The sequence below is a fragment of the Neovison vison genome, chromosome 12, assembly GCF_020171115.1.
Source record: "Neovison vison isolate M4711 chromosome 12, ASM_NN_V1, whole genome shotgun sequence".
Taxonomy (NCBI): domain Eukaryota; kingdom Metazoa; phylum Chordata; class Mammalia; order Carnivora; family Mustelidae; genus Neogale; species Neogale vison.
Window position 1 is genome coordinate 60,709,614 of NC_058102.1, and position 22,966 is coordinate 60,732,579.

The window sequence follows — 22,966 nt, forward strand, 5'->3', positions numbered from 1 at the left end:
CTCAACATTTTATTAAATAGCAAGTACATATTTTCAGTGCTCAGACTGAAAATCTTGGCTTTTCATTCTCTCACACTCTGCATAAAATCTATTAGCAAATTTGTGCAGTTCCTTTTTCACAATTAGTCTGGAATCTGACCTCACCTCCACTTGGACAAGCTGCCAGCCTAGCCTCAAACCCACCAGCTACCACCGGAACCACCACAATAGCCTCCTAACTAGACACCCTGCTTTCTCATTCATCCTATGAAAGCATCAGAATTATCTCTTTATAACAAAAATAAGATTATATTAATCCTCTGATCTAGACCAACCCTTGGCTTCCCATCTCATTTATAATAAAATCTGAAGACAATATTTTTCAGGGCCCTACGTGATCTGAACTCTGGTTCCCTTTCCAACTTTATTTCCTATCCCACATTCTCTCTCTCACTTTGACTCAGGCATGTTGCTTTCCCAGACTACTCACTTTTAATGCTCTTCTGCTAGATATTCAAAGCCTGCATATTTTATTCTGATCACCCATCACCTCCTCAGAGAAGTCTTGCGTGATTATCTCTAACCAAAGAAGGAACCCCCATTACAGTGATGCCGTTCATTACTACTGACATTATGTTTTCATTGATTTATTCCTTGTCTAAGGTCCATACCAGAATGCAATATCCATGAGCACAAGGACTTTATCCACTGTAATATCCCTAATACTAAGAAGAATTACTGTCACGTAGTAAGTAATCTCTATATATATTGGGTGAATTAATGAACACTATATTTATCTATATTTATGTAAAAGATGTCTAAACAATGAATACATTGCTTGCTAAACTGAGTTCAGTCAATTGGAATACATGCACATACATACAAATGTACTCCTAATTTGTTAATGTTTAATTAGATAAGTGGCAGTTTAATTGGAAGGAGAAAGCAATATAACAAGGTAATGATAAAACAGAGAGATGTAAATGAGTAAGTAAGAGAAGAGAAACTCAAAGAAAACCTGAAAGGAAAGAAGACAAATGAAAATAAGGTGAATCATTAGACTACACCTCAGAAGAAAACGTTGTATATTTGGAGCGGACGAGTAAATCAAGAGAGAAATTTGTAAAGACAGGAGATAGCTATATTTGATGAAGAGTGTGTATTGGGTTGTATCGATGGACCACACAGAACAGGTAGGCAGCCTGGACTGCACAACCCCAGTTACAATGTGCTCCTCAGAGTGATTTTCTTCGGAGCCCTCTGCCTCCCCAAGACACCCTTCCTGGAACAAATGAGAGCAGGATTGTTAGCAGTGTTAAATGACTCTGGCTCCTTTTCTCCCCCACCAGATTCTTAACAATGATAGTTTCTCAGCTCTGTAAGTCAAATCATGACATCTCTTTAAACTCATACATATTATTTCCCTGGTGCCAGAAGTTGATGTGTCATGGAAAGATGGCCTACAGCTATGCCTTATAAAGATGAGAAAAATAAAGTACGCGATGTTCCTCCTGTTGTCAGGCATTCTCCTTATAACTAAACCATGCTGTCCCCCTTCATTCTGTTTGTTCTGACAAGTTTGCATGTCAGGCCATCTATTTCCTTTCAGAGTGCTCTGTTGATAAAGTGCTTGGTCATACTAAAAGTCCTGGAGAGCTCATCAGTGCAAGATTTTCACTGAACCAGCTGCTTATAAAATTTTTCATGGCAAGTCAGCAAAGTGTAAGTGCGCAGCCATTGCCCGGTTGCGGCTGAAATGAATTGGCCGGGCAGTTGTTTTGTGGGCTGTCTGTAACTTACACTAAATCAAATATGTTCAGTGCTTCAATATATTTATAAAGTTACCTCTTGAATCCTAAGGAGAACTCTGTAAATGCTTCCCCCCCCCTTTTTTTCTATTTAGAAAGTCTTTTCCCCTTTTTTGCTATTTAGAAAGTGATTATCATAACAACTAAATTCTGTGTTTTTGAACTTTATTGACTCTTGATGTTATGAAGACACACCTCCAGGAAAGTGTTTTTCCATGCAATATAGGAAGAGATGAAAAACTGATTATCTAAAGATGCTGTGTGGTTTGCTATACTCACTTCTGAATATCAGACTGACTACTCATGGTTAGCAAACTTAGCAAAATCACCATGGTTTTAGGCCACAGATCTCTGATTGCTTGCGGATACTCAAATTTGAGAACGATACTCCTTGGATATAAAGATTCTATGGTATAACAACCGTATGTATATCTCAGTCTGTCTTGTTTTCTTGAACAGTGTGGCATGTCCTACATTAAACCAAGAAAAGTGGAAGCCAGTTATCAAAAAAAAAAAAAAAAGTTAGTGAAAAGTAAAATATTTTAGGTCAATGTAGCACAAAAACAAACAGAGACCTGGAGATTATTTGATGAATTTCACTATTGTAGGTGACATAGGAAACTAATGAGGTTAAACCATTTCAATTTGTATTCAGTTTACCCAATTATGAATGGCTCATAATTAAACTTTTGTCCCAAAATTATTGACATAATTTGGCTTCAGAAAACTAGACTAAAATGGATTTACATGTACACTAACTGAATCCTTAAGATAATTTTTAGATTAAAACTCATTAAGAGTTAAGTGGTCATACATTTTAAACATCTAAGGTTATGCAGACTAATAACTGAAAATTTTGACATTTTCCATGGAATTGTAAGAAGATAATTAGATTGCCCAATCAAGTCAAGCTTCCATTAAAAAAGAGAAATTAACCTGGAAATGTTTTTCTTGCAAAAAAAAAAAAATCTTTTAAAACAAGGAAAATATTTATACTGGTTGCTCACCTAATCCAAAAATAACAATTAAAATCCATCTAACACTTCATTGTGGGTTATTCCTATCCATTCTTTGGGAACATAGGGGGGGGACCCTTAAAACAATAACATATATGTTCCTTAAAATTGCTAGAATAAATACAGAGCACTCATTTGAGTTTAAGACATCTAAAAAACATCCCCTCAATGTTTCTTCTCCTAACTAATAAAACTTTCATGGAATCATAGGGATTAGTGAGAAATTCACAAGCTGTACACTCAGCAAGATATAATTAATACATCTCAGAGGTTATATACTGTTGGCATTCCAGTATTAGGAGGTTTTTTTTTTTTTTTAATCATTTCTTTTTCTAAAACAGATTACTATGCATGTCTAAAATTAGATGGTAATTAGATAATAGTAATACATAAACCAATAGTACACTTGTAGGAAAAGCATTAAATTTAATAACATCCACTGCAACTGAAGAGAAGCATCAGATCTAATTTCCTATGAGATCCAGACCATTTAATCTTTGGCAGCAAGTAGAAAACTCCACTCATTCATTCATTTATTCATTTTTCCCAGTAAATATTTCTACTATCAGATGGCCTGAATTTACCCCATGACAATATATGATTTTGAACCCATTACTTAACATCTCTGATCCTCTGTTTTTTAATCAGTTAAAAAAAAAAATGGACATAATGATAGCAATGATTTTGTAGGATTTTTTTAGGGTTAAATGAGTTAATTCATGTCAAACCATTAGCAGAGCTCCTGACATTTTGAAAACATGTAATAGTTATTATGACATTTTAGAAATTATTTTTTTGTGTTCCCAAAACGCCAACAGACACTGAAGCTATGAAAGTAATAAAGACATAGTTTCTACCAATAGCTAGGGGTGCCTGGGTGGCTCAGTGGGTTAAAGCCTCTGCTTCTGCTCAGGTCATGATCCCAGGGTCCTGGGATCGAGCCCTGCATCAGGCTCTCTGCTCAGCAGGGAGCCTGCTTCCTCCTCTCTCTGTCTGCCTCTCTGCCTACTTGTGATCTCTGTCTGTCAAGTAAATAAAATCTTAAAAAAAAAATGACAATAGCTAAATAAACCCACACACTTACAAAATTGTGATTTTGTTGAGTGATACAAAGAGATGGGAACCTCTGTGAGTGCTTTAAGAGGGGGTCTGTCATAGTAAAAGAATGAATAGAGTTGTTTTTGTTTTTATTTTTGTCTTGTTTTGTTCTGTTTTGAAAGACCAAAAGAAGAGATGAACAAAGCACATTTAACAATAGAAGCATATTTAGTTTAAAAAGGTCCTAGGATAATTGTCATTATTGCAAAAACAGCATCTACAAGTGCGGGAAAATTTCCATTTTTCTGGTCATGGAGGGAGATATTTGAACTACGCTAATAGGAAAGCATGAAAACAATCCCTCTCCATGAAGAAATGATCAGCATCAGAGGTACATGCAGTCACAGACTCATGGCATTTAAATAAAAGGCCCAGAAGCTGCAGCATATGCAACCTTTCCCATTAATATTACGGACAATTCAGCCTTCCATGGAAGCCAAATGATCCATGCGCAGGACAAGTCTAAGTTGAGCAGAGCACAGGGGGCTTGGTGAACAGGAGAGGCTGAAACCCTCAGGATCTACAAACAGAGGATAGCCAGTCTTCTCAGTGGTCTTTGGAAAGGCAAACCTGGAAGAGTCCTGGGGCTCCCCATGTTCCTCTGAAAGAGAAGCATGACATAGCATTTCACCAATTTTACACACAATGTTGATGCCCCCAAATTAGTACAAGAATTGGATAAGGTGCTCAGCTGCTAGGAGCCCGGAGGATAAAAACAACAGGGCGTGCAGGAGGGGCCTCCGATTCTCTCTGAACTGTTCACTTAGCCAGCATTTTGGACTTTTTGAAAATTATTCCTTAATGCACTTGCTAAATACATAGCTTTCCAGATACCTATCCTTAAGATTTTAATTCACTGGACTCATAGTGGGACCATTTTAAAAACAGCCCAGTTAAATCTTACCCAAAGGAAATCTTAGGGAGAACTGTAGTTAACCACACTAGTTATGGTTTGTCAAAACAAAACAAAACATAACAGAGACAGAGAGAAAGACCAGTGTCTAAGGTCAGGGAATATATCACTTATACATTATTTAATAAATACATTTAAGTTGAAATGCATAAAATTCTTGCTCACAATGTGGATTGTCTCTCTCTCAACAAATTGTCTTGTTCACTCATAACGTCACAAGTTCAAGAACTCCAAGATATTCTTCTAGAGATACCACTACAGGGCAGATGTAGCATTAAACTTGTGGTAAATAGAATGAACATTATTCTTATAAATTTCTGTCTGAAGTGCTTTTCCCCAATTTCTTAAATAAATAATGTTAGGGACGCCTGGGTACTCAGTCAGTTAAGCATCTCCCTTCAACTCAGATCATGATCCCAGGGTCCTGGGATAGAGCCCCAGGTCAGGTTCCCTGCTCAGAGGAGAGTTTGCTTCTCCCTCTCCCTCTGTCTCTCCCTTCTGCTAGTGCTCTCTCTCTCTCGCTCGCTAATAAATAATTAAAGTCTGAAAAATAAATAAATAAAGAAAGAAAGAAATAAAGTTATACACTGAGCAGACGGGTATAAGTATTTTTTTTTATTTACACCATATATACATATAATATATGTCAATCAATGTTCACTCATATTTTTCAGGTATGCTGTGTATTTTGCTCCGTCTTAGCAATGTTTATTACAGTTGTTCCAGCCTATAACTTTGAGTTGGTCCAGCCACCTTACATCTTTCCTTCCTTCACACCTACAACTGAGAATCCTAGAGGCTGGTCAGTATTGCCAAGCCTGAATTAACTGTACACTTGCAACTCAGAAGTTAGGAAATGTCATCCCTTAAATAATCTCCTATGACTTTCAGTTTCTTGGTGCATTAATACTCTTTTCTTAAATTGAAAATCCTAAAATTCTATGGGAGAATATTTCCAGAGTTGTGCCAAGATTTAGAATCTGTGACTCCCTATCAAGACAGGTTGATTTATGCTATTAAATTGTCCCAAACATCTTAAAAACCCACGTCTGTTGCTTCAGAGACAAACTTTACACTAATATATGTGTCAAGTGTGTGTTTCCATTTTTGTCTTGCATTTCAGGTTGTAAACTGAGTACATCCATACAGCCCTGGGTCCACTAGACCAAACCATACACTGTGATGTTCCTGTTATTAAGATGATTTAACTTTTAAATCATTGCTATTTTTCTAAAATCTGCATAGGAAAAGTAGATGTGAAGGAAGCAAGAAAATAAAATCCACCTATCTCACAATGTTTTAGCATTTTTATTTCCATATCTCTTCAAAGAGCTTGGCCTAATTTGGATTAGGTTTCCATCTCAATAGGTCTGCCCACCTATGCTAATTCAACTTTGCCTTAAGTAGCATAGATATCAAACGTATCTCCTGCTGCTTAAGTATATTGCGCTCTTCATTAAGGAGTGAGGGAATATGTACAGGGTAATGAGAACCCATGTGAGTTTCACAACCGTCACGAAAATCACTTGTTTTTCCATGGCTGTTCCTTGTATGCCAATTTCAAAGCCCCCGCCAACGTACTTCTCTCTCTTTCTCTCTGTCTCAATTCTTTGACAAAAACTTCTCTCTTGATGTGATGGCAGTGCATTTAAATGTTAAATAAGAGTATCTGTATATTAATTAAATGCAATCCTAGTAACTTTAGTTTGGGAAAATGTTTGCCACTCATTATGCATCCTATTTGCTGATGAAAACTACAGGGTAAGAGCAACCACTCCTTTCTTATTCTAAGCAGACCTGTTCCACGGATTTATGCAAGTATGTAGGAACTTGAGAGCTATTGCAACTACCCTCATGTAGCAAACATGTTTTGAAATCTACAAAAATAAGTTAAATGACAGTTCTGGTTGTGTTTGCTTTTTAGATGGTCTAGTATAAACCTAAATGAAATTAAAGCCCGATATGTTACTTACACATGCATCTCTAAAAAACTAGTTCTTTTTTCTACTGTTATATCTTCTGTACCTGTTATACTTCTTAGGAGAAGGAAAGAATGGAAGCATTCCAGAGATAGACAAGAATTACTTATCCTGCTAAAGGAAACTCGAGGGTCCACCATAACTCAATGAAATACCAGATAGACAATGGGCCAGTGGCCAATATTTTACCCTTACCCTCCTAAAGAATGAAGAGGTATAGGTCAACCTGACTACCTCCATAGGGATGGGAGAGATACATCAGATTTTCTTTCCTGCAAGGTATCTTAATTTTGGTACAAACAGCTAGCCTAGCCTCCGATTTACATAGAAATCTCACTAAAAATAAGAATATGGAGCTTCTCCTCAGGCATTCTAAATCTTAATATTTTTGCTGGATCCCACAAACTTATAGTTACTATAGAACACTGGTGTCAGAAAAAGAAACTGAACAGAGCTTATTTATTTAGAGGTTTGGACAAGAAATCACATTTTGGTATCCTCACCTATTGTTCTCACAGTTACATTATACTGATAAATATATTCTATGAAATACAATACTAAGGAAGCATCTCATCAAACCACAAACTCTTTACACTGTAGCCTTTGATAAATTGTGACACATTCAGCATTTCCATTGTACATCTGTGTCCATCTCCACACAGAAATTTGGAGAAATGATTTAGTCCTCTTCAAACACTACACCAGGTATTGTGTGTGTCTGTGTGTTTGTGTATTCCCATTATTCAATCAGATTTACAGCAAAATAATTTCAACAAATTCTAAACCATTTTGCTTTGAAGAAATCAAAAATGTTATGTAAAATATACAATCCATTGTTTACTAATTATGCTTTTATGTTAAAAAAACTCATCAGGAATTATAGTACCACTTGGTTTAACTAAATTCGTTGTATGTGATCCTTATCCTTTAGAATCCTTATATATATATATTTTATATTTATTTAGAATATATATAGAGAGATTTGTTTAGGATATATACGCATACATATATATTGTATAGAGTTATTTAGAAAATACATATATTCGCATAGTAAAAAAATACTGCATATGTGAGAAATTTTCAAATTCCATTTTGTATACATTTTTCATATGTCCTACTTCACTAAAACAAACTTCTTTAGCATTAGTATGCCATCTAGCTTTTTAATGGTTTGTAAAACACTTTAGGACTACTTTGAATATAATGGAAGGTGCTGGAACCTAGTAGGGCTCTAACACAGAACTTTCCATACAAGAAAGAAGAAAAGAAAGTAAAAAAGGGAAAGGCTGTGATTTGCTTGCCAATTTCCTCATTACGTGAGAACCAGAGCGTTAAATCCTAAGCTAAAGTTGGTCTGAATGAGAAACACTGACACATTTGCTGTTTTCTTGTTTCTTCAGTGTCTGATAGCATCAAGACGGTGAGATTCCCTGATTTAAGTTCTGCTCAATTGCGTCCTTGCTCACAAAAGCAGAATACATCCAACCCAAGAGTTATTTTTTTTTAATCCTTCTTTTTATAAGTAATTCAAGTTTTCATTTTGTACTCTCTTTAAAGAAGCAAAACAAAAACACAAAGCAAAAAACAAAACACACAAAACCCCAGAAAGAAATCTAAAACTTCGCAGCATACCTCCGTACCACTTAGAAACAGCAGCGCTATCACATTGCTGCTGCCACCTAGTGGCTTCCCGGTGAAAAGTCTCTGCTGCTTTGGGAGGAAAAAACTGTGCGAGGCTTTTCAAACCACTAAGGGGTCGATGTTGATTCTCCTCCTGTGTTTAGTCTCCTTCTCACCAGAAACATGCTTTAGCAAACAGAAGAAAAATATGTCCTATTCAAAAGAATTCTAAGTCCTTCATCAACAAAGAACAGAAAAGCTGATAAATTACAATGAAAGTGTTGGGGAAATAACACTGACTCCTATCTACATTACATATACACACTTCCCAAACCCCCCTTTTTTTGTGTAATTTAAGATTTCCTATTGCTATTTCAGGTAGTAGATATATAAGCTTCCACAGAGTAAAAAAAAAAATGAAGGGAAGAAAGGAATGGATGAAAAGAGTGATGACAAGTCAGAGATAAGCTAAGTTTTGTCTGGCAATTAGTTGCTTACTAGATCCTAAAAGTGGTGATTATGGTTATTGTATTTGTTGTGGGCTTTCCCCTCTGGTCTTCTGTTTCTACTCTCTCTACCGTACAGAGAAGAATTAATATTATGAATGCCAGTCATTCATCAAATAAGGCAAATGAGTCAACATCCTTTGAAATGATTAGACAAAATAAGAACATCCCTACTCTACTTCCCAGGTAATCTGATGTGAGGATTAATTTATTAACTTATTTTCTGAAGGAACGAGTGACCATTAAGTTAAAATAGAATGGGTGTCTGGACAGAGGGGAACAGAAGTGCCGTAGGCAATATAAAAGCAGAAGACCCAGTGCATGTTATATACTAAGGCAAAATGACTGAAAAGTTTACCAGAATCGCTAAAAGTATTTTGACCACTTTCAACCTCTCATTGCAAAATTTGGCTGTAATTGTCAGCTATTCATGTTGCAAATATCCCCAAATATCACACTATACATGGAGTTTGTATGGCCATGAGGTCTTTGTCATGGACAATAAGGTGTTAGTAGGGACTCACAGACACTATACATTTTAAACATTAATGCAAAGATAGAATATGATAATGATAGAATGGTAATTCAATCAATGCTTGATGTTAAACAATAAGGATACAATAGTGAGACTAGAAATCACTCCAAGTCTTTAAACAAAGGGAATTTCATGCCAGGGATTATCATACAAGGGATAAAATACACAAGAATCTCCAACTCCAAAATTTGCAATTGCAAGAAGCTGCTACCACTCCTGTTCTTGATCATCCAAGGAAAGAGTCAATGTTGAAGAAGCCAGAACCATCCAAAGAAGCTGATTCATGAAGGGCCTGTGTAGTCAGAGAGCTGTGGGGAAAATGTAACTATTGCTATAGAAGCAGAGAGAAAAACCCTAGTGGCTCCTTACTATTTGCTCCACCTCTCACCCCCAATCTCCCAGTCTTACAACAAAGCCTTCAAATGACTGAAAAAAAAAAGTTAAAAGCCAGGTCACATGAGAACCTGAAACACAACGTGGGATGATCAGTACCTAATACAGGATAGAGCCAAGAAAGACGAAGGAATTTAAGATCAAAACAAGTCAAGTACTGGCATAAGGACAGTATGAAGCCAATGAATGAGAGGGCTGTCAGAGCAGCAGAACCCAAGCCATGAAGAAAGAGTAGAATGGGAAGAGGAGCCAACAACATGGGGCTGGAAAAGCAGGACAGACTCAATGGGACAAGCAGAGACAATGAGGAGAAGACTAGACCATTGGAAAAGAGAGTGGCTTATCTAGACAAATTTGGAGAGTCAGAAAGCCTTGACGGCTAGAATAAGAAGTTTGAAATCAGTCCATGGGCCAGCACTTCCAAAACACTGCTACAGACGATGCTAGTTCTGGAAGCCGCTGAAAGATTTTGCTTGTATAAAGGGTGTCATCATCAAGAGTTTGGGAAATTTCAGGGTTTTCAGAGTCTTTTCTATTGGATTTTACATTTGTTTCTTTTTTGTTTGTTTGTTTGTGATGCATCTCAAGCGCCCAGTGTTTTGCCACAGGCACTCTGAAAAAAACCACTGAAGAATTTGGAAATCCTGCCACTTAATACACACTTAACCCACTGAATGAAGAATGAGATGTTTACAAAGCAACTAATCCCTAAAGACTGAAGTAAGGTAAAATACTATTACAGTAAGCTATAGTGATTCAGATTTCAAGTAATTCAGAATTTGTGATCTATTAGCTGGAACTGTGCTATCAATTGAAAACGTGTTTCTTAAAAAATAATCAAGTATTAATGGATTTTAACATGATAGATGTGATCTGAGAAAAGAAAGCTGATAATTACAAATAAGTTTTATTTATTCACTAAGGCACAAATGGCAAAGCCTCTTATTAAGTCAAGAGTTTTAGTTGCCAAAATATTTGTAATTTAAAATTTAAGATTATTCTAAATGAAATTGCTACCTAATCCAGAAAGTGTTCTAGTTATGGAGACCTCTGTTTAGAAGGTCAAAGTGAATCTTAATAAAAACTTTTAAAACAACTGAAACAAACCCCATTGTGTACAGGTATCCAGTAATGGGTAGGAAAGAGTTAATATCCAGCTTATAGCCAGTTCCTTCCCTTCTTGGGCTCTTATAGGGTCAAGAGGAAGCATGACTTTGGACAAACCTCCCTGAAAATATTATTCATAGAGTGCACTAGTGAAAAAACAGGAATCCTTGCCTATAAAATGTTTCAGGAGGATGTACCTGATGGGTCTGAATTGTCTGGAATTTATGATTTATGAAACATAGAAGGCTGGGGAATAGTAGTCACATGAACTATGTAATTAGTAGAATACAAAACAAGGGTTTTCCAAAACTAGCATGGCTAACTTTTATGATCAATATTCCTGCACGTATTACTCATAATCCTCATATGTTAACCCCAAATGGAAATGTGAACCAATGTGGGAGAATGAGCAAGGAGGAGCTGCGTTTGACAGTTTGAGCTCCTCCAGGGAACAAATGTCCTGCTCTTCACCTCGACCCTCTGAATCATTAGTAGATCTTGTTGCTGATTAAGAGCCATGGTCTTTTCCTTATTCTGATTTGACAATGTAGCTATTTTGTAGTAACATAGATGGGAGAGTTAGTGTGATGAACTTAGAGACCTATACATTATAATGACCTACACCGTCTAAAAAAGAAATAGAGGGGTTGAAAACATAGTGAGTATTTGTCGCTGGGATAGTTACTTGTGTATTCTTGGTATGGAGTGGCAAAGACCTTTAGTCAAACTACAGGGGACAGTCTTAACAATGGAATTTTGGGTAATAGATTTAGATTTGGGGAAATTGGGTAAGTGAATAAAGAATACAAGTAGAAAGAAAGTTAATAAAGGCCTACTGTTCCGTGGTTGCTGGTAGCAGTCCTGGTAAAAATCTAGATATGTATAAGAAGACTAGAACAGAGGAATAAGAAGTAAGACTCTTTTTTTTTTTCTTGATTTAATAAAGACATTGTAGTCAATCACAATCCAGGTGAACTGAAATTCCAGAGATTATGCCATTAAGACTGGGACACTTTGTATAGAAATACAAGCACAGCCTGACAAATTCCTACTAGCATGAATTCTCAGAGTAAATGATCAGAGAGCAAATCACTAATTTTATATGCAGCTGAATGAAAGGAGCTTTTTGGGTTATGGCTGATCCCCAAGTGGCTGAAAACCATTGTGGAAAGACACTTTCAGATGGTTTGATAGCTAAAGTGTTGCAATGGGTTAAGGTAAATTTCTGCAGCTTACACCAAAAGAAGTAATTTCCCTACACTCTCTTTGGCCAACAAATGGAATACTATTTTCTGAACAGTGAATAGGAGAAAGCAATCCAGATTTGTCTATGATGATCAGAAAGATACACCATTTAATTTAATGCCATTTACACAGATTATGATAGATACAAAAGCATGTAATTAACTATTCTCTTGGAGCGGGTGATAGAGAGGCAAGAGTAAGAATATATTCAGAAGACAAGAGATCTGCTAGATCAATGACCACGAATGGGGCTAATGAAAAGAAGGTAGCACTCTGAGAGAAAAAGAAAGAGAGAAAGAAAGAACGAAAGAATGAAAGAACGAAAGAATGAAAGAACGAAAGAAAGAAAGAAAGAGGAAGGAAGGAAGGAAGGAAGGAAGGAAGGGAGGGAGGAATGAAGGGAGATAGAAAAAGAGTGAGTGGAAATGTGATTGGGGAAAATATTAGGTATTCCATGATTGTATCACAGTCAGTGGAATGGATACTGTGTGTGAGGAAGGGATTCTGTGTTTGTCACACTCGCAGAAATTTGACTGAGTCAGCCCTTCCCCCTGTTTGAATCGGACCTGATAAAATGGAACCTTTGGAATTGCCCAAGCCCCTTTTGGATTTAACTGTTAAGCAATATAGAATTCTGGGGTGTCATAACTCTGATAAAGGAAACAGTAGGAGGTGGAGCAGAGTATTCTGAACTCCCTTAAGATAGCCCGTCTGGCCAGCATATAAGGCAGATATTCCTGGAGACCAAGAGTGCATTATCAGGGGTTAAATAAAGTGCTCCCCTTTATTTATTTAGCCATGACCAATATGGGAAATACTACATAAAAAGTAGTAGAAGGGGGCGCCTGGGTGGCTCAGTGGGTTAAAGCCTCTGCCTTCAGCTCAGGTCATGATCCCAGGGTCCTGGGATGGAGCCCCGCATCAGGCTCCCTGCTCAGCAGGGAGCCTTCTTCCCCCCCCCCCCGCCCTATCTCTACCTGCCTCTCTGCCTACTTGTGATCTCTCTCTCTGTCAAATAAATAAATAAAATCTTAAAAAAAAAAGAAAAGTAGTAGAAGAACAATAGTCCACATGGGATTGGAACACCATATTAGAGTTAGCTAAAGTCTTCTTTTCTACATTCATTTTCAAGTCCAGCCTGACACCATCTGTGTTAGAAAGAATGACGGTCATTCTTTGGGTAAAAATACCCAGTAGTACAATTGCTGAATCAAAGGATAATTCTACTTTTGATTTTTTGAGAAACCTTTATTCTGTTTTCCCCAGTGGCTGCACCAGTTTGCATTCCCAATAGTGCATGAAGGTTCTTTTTTCTCCATATCTTCACCAACCCTTGTTGTTTCTTTTGGTTTTGGTTTTAGCCATTCTGACAGGTATGTAGTGATATCTCATTGTGGTTCCAATTTACATTTCCCTGTCAATGAGAATGCTGAGAATCTTTTCATGTGTCTGTTGGCCATTTGGATGTCTTCTTTGGAGAAATGTCAGTTACTGTCTTTTGGGGGTTTATTTTGGGAGAGATATTGAGTTGTATAAGTTCTTTATATATTTTGGATATTCACTCATGTGTGGAATTTAAGAAACAAAACAAATAAGGGAGAAAAAAAGAGAGACAAACTAAAAAACAGACTCTTAACTGTAGAAAAAAAACTTATGGTTGCCCGAGGGAGGTTGGTGAGGGGATGATTGAAATAGGTGAAGGGGATTAAGAGTACGCTTATCTTGATGAGCACTGGGTAATATATGGAATTGTTAAATCATTATAGTGTATATCTGAAACTAGTGTAGCACTGTATATTAGCTATACTGGAATTAAAATAAAATAATAATAAAATAAAGAATGATTGCCAATATACTTATATAATGTGACAAGGTTTGAACTTGATAACCATTAAGAATAGCTTACTGTACTGCGTTCATAATATCATAATTGCTCCTCAGAAGAAGCATTGCAAGAGAAGTTAAGGACTCTTGTCTTAAGTAATGTGTATAGCCCGACCGATTATTCCAGATCAAATTCAAGACCTGTTCCATTCTGAGAAATTTTAGCCAATTATGTGGGATCAAACAGAAAGAGACAGTTCTCAAACTTTGAGAAATGAATAATTATTTCTTACCCTGCTACCGAAGTGAGTGAGCCCTCGTAGAACTCTGTAGAAATTACATGACCCAACTAGGAATACTGCTGAATCCTATTGACTAAGAAGTCCAAAGCTCTTCAAAGGTCCTGGATTGCACTTGGGTGTGTTTAAAGGGGATATTTTCACTGACAGAGAAAACAGATTCTCTGCTTTGTGCACAGAGAAATACTAAAAAATAATAAATATGCACTGTTCAGAGCTGAGAGGAAATACTAACTACTTTTAATACACTGTAGTCCATGAATTGCCACTATCACCCAAGCAAGTACAAGGGCAATTTAGGGTAATTCGGTAAAATTGAATGACTCATTAGCACAGGAGCCCTGGATGTGTCCCTCTGGCTCCACTTTACCTGTCTGTGTCATACTACCTCTCATGACCCATTCCAAGAAGTGAAATTTAACCCTTTGGTAGGAGAGCTTCTCGACTGCGAACTGAGTAATGTCTGGTAGTACATCCTGTTTACCCACACAGGGTTGTTTTCTGCAGTATTCACTGGTAGAATTGAGTTCGGTGTAGGTGTAGAATCTTATAATAGGTTTGCAGGTGCTTGGGTCTGAAACAAAAGCTTGGGATGGACTGATCGATCATGCTTTTGACACATTGTGACATTTCTTAAACAAAAAGTTAAATACTCTGGGTATAATATATTAAGAAAAAACTACCAAGTCCTCATCCTACAAACATGTACAGAGGTTAGAAAAGTAAAATATATAAAGAATCAAAGGCCATTGTTACTTAAATATGGGGCTGACGAGAACAGTATTATATAGAGATTGCAGGCCCGATGTGTGATCACACACCCATGCATTTTAAGGGCTGCAAACGAATATCTGATTTCTTCTTTTTTTTTTTCCACAAGTCATATAGTAAATAGATGGCACTAACAAAGTCAAATATTAATAACCAAGAACTACAGATCCTCAAATCCCCTTTCCCCTAACCAGCAAAACCCATAGAAATTTACACTGACCAAAGTAAATAGAACAGAAAAGTCAAACCACTTAAACGGTTGACATTTAGGGATGGAGCCAGGCACTCGCTTGCTTTCATCCTTCTGAATCACCAGTGTTATAACGTCAACAGAAAATAAGTGATATTATAGCCATGGTGTAAAAGTTAGTGCGAAGGTCCAATGAGCGCTAATTTAATTAATACCTGCTGGTGATTGACATAATTTTGAATTTCACATTGGCAAAAGAGAACGATTTTACTTTGCACATCATAGCTGGGGTTTTTTTTTTTTTGTTTGTTTGTTTGTTTGTTTCCGAAATAGGGAGGAGCCATTTTCAGAAAATAGCCACAGTCACAGTGATTATGACCAAAATTAACTGTGAACTGAACTTATTAGATGCAATGGGCATGATTGATTCAGAACGTAGAATATATATATTTTGTTAAATTTGCTCTTCTCTGTTTCTCTGATAGTCTGTCCTTTTGGAATATAATTTTAAAACCCATCTTCTTGAGAAATTACTTCCTTGATCCAGGGCACATGGAAGTTTTACCTTATTAAATTGTTGTAGTATATACCAAAGCCAGTAATTTATTGGCGAGTGTTGGTGATAGAGGATTATGGCCAAGTACACTGTGATTATTGCCTTTCAGAGTCTAACTTTTACCTTGTAGTATACTCTGTGAGAGTGCTTACTTAGAGAGAGAAAGGAAAACTGTGATTTCTTCCTTAGTAGACAACCCTATACACAATGATGGTTGTGGTAGTGTGGGTACTGAGGAATTCTAGAAAAAAACAAAATGAATAAGCTAACTAGTCAGAGTTGTGTCTACAGAAAAAGAAGAGGCCCTTCATCAGTTGAAGCTCTACTAGTAGTAGCAGGTAATCTCAACTCCAAATATAACTGGTAAAGTCCTTGTTTTGGACACAGCTTACTGTTCTCCTCGTTTACTATGCCTTTTCAATGCATTCTTAGTTGGCCGGAGAAAAGAGGACTTTTCACAGAGGCTCTACAGAAAGTATCACCTAACCCTCTGAGACTCACGGAATTCCACCTGACTATTAATATCTCAATGAGGAATGGAAAATGTGTGGGAAACCATTTATCGTGGACTCACTGGTTACCACTTATAAAAACCCTGACATGTAACAGAAATCTTAAATGTGGAAAGAATTCATTTTTATACATGGTTTATTAGAATGATTAAAAAATATTTGACTCCATTATCTTCCTATATGAAAAACTTTAGGCAGTGAACATGGTTTTAAAGTTTTCTGTGTCTTGTCTACATCAAAATACATAGAGAATTATATAAGGGATATAGTCTGTTGATCTAAGATTATCATCGTTAAGTCATCATCATCATAAAAGAAGAGAAGAAGTAGGGAAGAAGGGAAGGGAAGGGAAGCTGCAGAGGAGGAGACTGACAGGAGGAGAATAAGAAAACAGAACAAGAACAGTAAAAACAACTAAAAGCATATTATGTGCAATTAAAAGCGTATTACGTATTTTATACATATCCTGCCTTGTTTTTGTTTTGGTTCTTACAGCAGTGCTATGAATACTTGTGGTTATCTTCATTTTATAGATGAGCGATGAAGAAACTTGCCAAATTCCATTAATAATTATGTGCATTTGCCTTCTGAGTTTACTCAAATTGCTCTCATCCTTCCCAGAGTTATAAGCAACTCTCACGGAGAGCAGTAACTGATTCGAGTTCAGAAACAAGAATCCTACGTGGACCTGAAGAATTTTTCCGAGAAAGGAAATAAGAGTCAAGTACAGACACTTCTCAAATCACATTCAGACACAGTTTAAAGTAAATTAAGATCCACAGAGAACAAAACAAAACAGTCCCATAAAATACTTGGAGCAACTTTGCTAAGAAATGGTTTCTTAGGGAAACTGCTGAATCTGAATGCCCTTCTTTCTTCCCTCCCACACACATTCCTCCATCACCCAAAACCTACCCCAAGACGATCCTAGAAATACTAGGATCTTAAAAACTAAAAACTCTAATGGAAAGGATTATGTATCTCTTTTGCATTTTGCCTCTTTAATGTTAACAGTAAAAAACTTGAAGACTATAAAGAACATTTGGCTTTTGTGAATGTGGAAATAGAAAAATGACTAGTTTTACCAATAATATATCTCAATCAAAAAGAAAATGTTTAAAAATAAGTAAATATGGTCAAATAAAGGTGCCACATTTATTTGGAAGCCTTTATCCTAGGATCCTTCAATAAATGTTTGACTAAAGTATGCCCTTGAAAACACACAGGCAACTTCCACTAAAGTCACAAATTATGCATACACATTTCTAGGACCAAATTTGGCCCAATGCTTAATTAGTGTCTGGCTGTGATTACATCTGTGGTTTTGAATTTCAAATCTAAATTTTCAGTGTTGCAACAAAACTTGTAAAGCTTCCTTTAATTTCTGTAGGGGAAAACAATATCAGAGTAGTTTCGTATTTCAGTTAGACTGAGAAAATATTTTTCCTTGATCTGAAAGCAGTTCCTCTCAAATGCAAAAAGGAAGAAAAAGTGATTTAAATAAATACTGAAATACTGTGAATAAATAAAATTGGCCTCTTAAGTTTGACTTCTGAATGCCAAGAGATTTTTAAGCGACATCATTCTGGGCAACGAGTATTGCTTTTCCCTCTCTGTTATCTGAGTTATAGAAAGCATCTATTGTTTTCTTTTTTTCTTTCTGTATTTCTTCCCCCTACTTCATTAATCATTCACAGGTGCTTAGCTAGTAAATACAATTCAACTCTTGAGAGTGACTAAACACATCTTTCCCCGTGCACTTACTACCCTTTTTTGTTGTATCTCACCCATCAGTTACAAAGCTGGGTTGAGACTGTCTCTCTTTGGAAGGGATCTATTACCGCTAAAGAGTATTTATCTAGATTATTGCAGATTTCACCATGGTTTGTCATTTGTTCTTGGATTTTCAGTTGCAAAGTCTTATTTCATACTGAGCTTGAACTTGCTGAAAAGCAAGAAATTCACGCTGTAAAAATTTCCCTAAGTACTCCTTTTAGGTTTGAGTTTTATGTCATTATTCTCCACAGTTGAACTAAGTCACTATCGGTAATATCAGATGACTTGATTATAATGTATAGTTAAAATTGGAAAACTTTATGTGACATGACTGAACTTTAAAGTCTGGGGCTTTCATATGAATGGCCTCTGAAAGTAGAAATTTAAAACTGATGTGTCTTTTGATTGTCTAATGTTCAGTTCATTTTTTTTAGTGAGCAATAGCTGGGAACAATTTACTGTGATCACAATTAGCTATTCCATATTTCTTAATTTTAAATATTGGCTCTTATGACTTGGCACCCCAAGTGTTTTTACTGATATTTAACGTTTAAAAGTGTTCTTAAGGCATCTCATCAAGGCTACCTTCATAGTCTAAGACAGCATTCCTACAATGCCACAGAAGCTGACAGGAAAAAGAAAACTTCTTTCAACTGGTTGTTACTAATTTCGTTTTGGTTTTTTTTTTTAATATTTTATTTATTTATTTATTTATTTGACAGACAGGGATCACAAGTAGGCAGAGAAGCAGGCAGAGAAAAAGGAGGAAGCAGGCTCCCCGCTGAGCAGAGAGCCCTATGTAGGGCTTGATCCCAGGGCCCTGGGATCATGACCTGAGCCAAAGGCAGAGGCTTTAACCCACTGAGCCACCCAGGTGGTTGTTGCTAATTTCAAAGTAAGGATACACTCTCTTTGGCTTCATTGTATCCAATTCTTGCATAAAAACCTTTTTCTTGGCATGTCGTGTATTTCTTAGGAACTAGAGTTAGCCTCCTGTACATACAAGTATCTCTGGAGTCTGAGTAGCTTGGTGTCAATTACTGATAGTTGGAGAACTGGTTGTTAGGTAAGTTTCAGATATTACTAAGACCCAAAGTAACAAGGAAATGTATCCCCAGTGAGTTAAAGGAATGGGGAAAGACTCTGTACTCAATTACCTCCTCTGAATAATCCAAGGTCATAAGATATTTCAAATGTCCTGTGGTCCCAGATTGTATTATGGAAATTAAAATGTATTATTTGTTTCAAACATTATAACATTTTCAATGAAAACAAAATGTATTTTTCTTGTAATTCAGTATTGAATTTTATAAACAGCAGGCAAATCTTTCCAATATTCTGTAATTTATGGTGTAGAATTCATGTGACATGATCAAGAGCTATAACTTAACTGAACATATATTATTTCTAAGTTAATATGACTGAAAATCAGTATGTCTGAATTCTGTTACACAGAAGAACCAGGAAAAAATAATTGCTTCCATTAGAACAGTCCAAAATCTTTTTATAGACTGTAATCAGTGATATGATTTACTTCTGAAGTGCCACTCTGGGACAAAGAACATTGATAAAAATTCTGTTCTTCATTGGAATGGATGATGCTACTGCCCCATCGTCAGTATGTGCTACTGTCATCTTATTCACTGAATTATCCACACTCTTTCTACAGCTTTCATTCATAACCAAAGCACTAGCTTTCGCAAATAAGGAAAGGGGCAGCATGTACCCATGCCTGACCCTCACACATGAACGTGCACACTTCACATATCTTGTGTAATTAGTAAGCTCAAGTTTTCAATATCAAGACAAGCTAGAGATCATATTGATCCATGAAGAAATCAGGATAGAAATGTTAAAAAAATTATAGTGGATCAGTAGAAATTATTCTATTTGTAGTTAAATCAAATTCAGAAGTTTGATTAGAGCCATTAAGAAATATTAGCATTGCTGGGGCACCTGGGTGGCTCAGTGGGTTAAAGCCTCTGCCTTCGGCTCAGGTCATGATCCCAAGGTCCTGGGATCGAGCCCCACATCAGCCTCTCTGCTCAGCGGGGAGCCTACTTCTTCCTCTCTCTCTGCCTGCCTCTCTGCCTACTTGTGATCTCTGTCAAATAAATAAAAATCTTAAAAAAAAAAAAAGAAAAGAAATATTAGCATTGTTATTAAATGATTAAAAAACACATTTTTTGGAAAGTAGATTTAGATTCTGGATATCTCATAAGGAATAAACTTCATTGTTTATTTCTTTAAGGTGTAAGTAACTTCACATGTGTAGGTTTCAAAGGTTTTTTTTTAATATAATTTTGAAAAAATCTTTATATAATTTGGGGGTTTTTTTGTGCATTAAGGTAGGGAAAATTGAGATCAGTTTTCGTTGAAATAATCATTTTGCAGAGGTGCTCATTTCTGCTTCAAGGTCTTAAAAATTCATGCAATACCAACAAGCATTTACCAAGTACATATTATTTGTCATACACTCTGTTAGGTATTGGGCTCCAAAATTAAAACATATTTTTCCTTGTCTTTTTTTTTAAGTGAACTTGATTTATTATTATTATATTTTAATTTTTTTTTTATTTTTTATAAACATATATTATTAGCCCCAGGAGTATGGGTCTGTGAATCGCCAGGCTTACACACTTCACAGCACTCACCATAGCACATACCCTCCCCATTGTATTTTCCTTGTCTTTAAGGAGCTTATTATATGATTGGGAAATAATACGTCATTACCATAGAATGTGAAAAGTACAATTCTGAAATCACAGGTTTCAATGGAAGCATATGGATAGTGTTGAGAGTTATGGGAAGTTTCTGGTAGGATATGACAGGGTTCATAATGATCGAAGAGCCAGCATGAGCAGTGACATCACTTGTGTGTATATAGATGAGACCAAAAAGAAAATGTGCTTGGAACTCTCTCTGCCTTTCAGCCTACCTGAAGGTTGTACTTCAAGAAAGCCAACCTATACCTGATTGTAAAGTTTCCTACTGGCTTACAATTCCCTGGAAATCCGTATAAAGTAACATTGTCTGCAGGTAGACCTAACTGTATCTTTAAAGCTTTTATTCTTCCCACCTTAATCTGATGTTCCTGTTCGTCTTATATATCAATGTCACCAGGCTGTATTACTGTTATTCCTTGTTCAAACATGTCCAGTCTTATAGATTTGTACAGGAATTAATGTAGCTTTGTTTATCCGAATCATTGTAGTTAATGTCTGAGTAAGTCAGTATAGATATATGATAGAGATGCATTCATGATAGGATAGGTGGCTTTTCCCAATGGAAAAATCATGCAAATAAAGATTCTGCATTCGTGTTATCATTTGTGGGAAAAAATATCTCTGATTTCTACCTTATAGTTATTTCCAGATTTTTAAATGCATTAACTATAGGAAAAAGTTCTCGGAATACTGTTAATATATTTAAATAAAGCAAAGTACACCATGAAAATACCTTAATTTGCCTCTGCTTATTAGTATATAAGCACAGCATTGCTTTATTAAGCAGCTTTATGAAGATACATTATATTTTACTTAGCAAAAAAATTCACTTGTTTTAAAGGTACAATTAAATGGTGTTTAGTAAATTTATGTAAATTTCATCATCCCCAAAAGATCTTTTATACCCATTTTCAGTCACATCCTGTTCTTACTCAACATTACTTTTTATCTCTAAAAGAATTATAGTAAAATGTTATAAGTGATCTTCCACTTCCAGACTTTGTTCTAAAATTTCATTTATATTCATGTATTTGAAACTGGAAATAAGCATACTCATATGTTTACCAGGAACTATATTATTTAAAGTCCAGTCTAAGCAGCAGTAATAAAATAATCCAAAGTAAAATATCTTAATAAGGACAAAAAGTTTTTATTTCCCTCTTGGGTAACAGGGACGTAGTCCAAGCTTCTAGAGGAGTTTTGTGGTCTGCAACACACAGTCTTCATCTCTGAGTTCAAGGCCAAAGTTCCAGTTTCTTCATCTTACTACCCAAATGGGAAGAGGGAGAAACTAGCTAGAAAGTTGCATGTTGATCTCTTACGGGACAAGACCTAAAATTACACACATCATTTCCATTAAAGGAATTTGGGACAAGAGGTCACAGTGTCCACCCAAAGCGTCAGTCTCTGTTTTTAGAGATGAGAAAGCAGAAAATAATGCACAGCTGCTCATTTCTTCCACAGCATCTTGTATATTTAACCACAGACTTTAAAATGCAAAGACTATCTTTCAAAGATCTATCTTTGTCTTCTCCATGGTATCTTTCTCAGGTGCTTAATAAAAATTATTTTAATTAAATTTAAAAGCTAAGGGAAGATGTTTATGTACATTTTATTCAATCAAGATAGGAATAGAAGCATGCCTCAATTCTATTTAACTATGAGTAATAAAAACTTAGAAGCTTGACAAAGTCAATCCACTGAGAATCAAAGAAAGAAAGTAAAATAAAAGAGAAATTGGCTCCAAAAAACCTCTATACCAACTATCAAATAGGAATATCTGTTCAGGAAGTTGGACATTTTAGCGAATGCTTTTGAGATGATGATGAGAATTAAAAATATACCTTCACAATTTGCATCAGCAGCATTGTTCCAAATCAGTTACATACTTTGTTATCATCATTGCTTATGCTGGTAAAGGTGGTTAGTTCTAAGCACTTTGGAAAAAAAGGTAGTTTTATTCTAATTTTCAGAAGTAAGTTGAAAATGGAAATAATGTTATAAATCATACTCATTTATAAATCATACTCATTGAGTTATAACTCAAACTCATCATTTAAAAAAAATCAATCTTTACTAACAGATAAAGTGTGACATGCCTAAAGATATATTT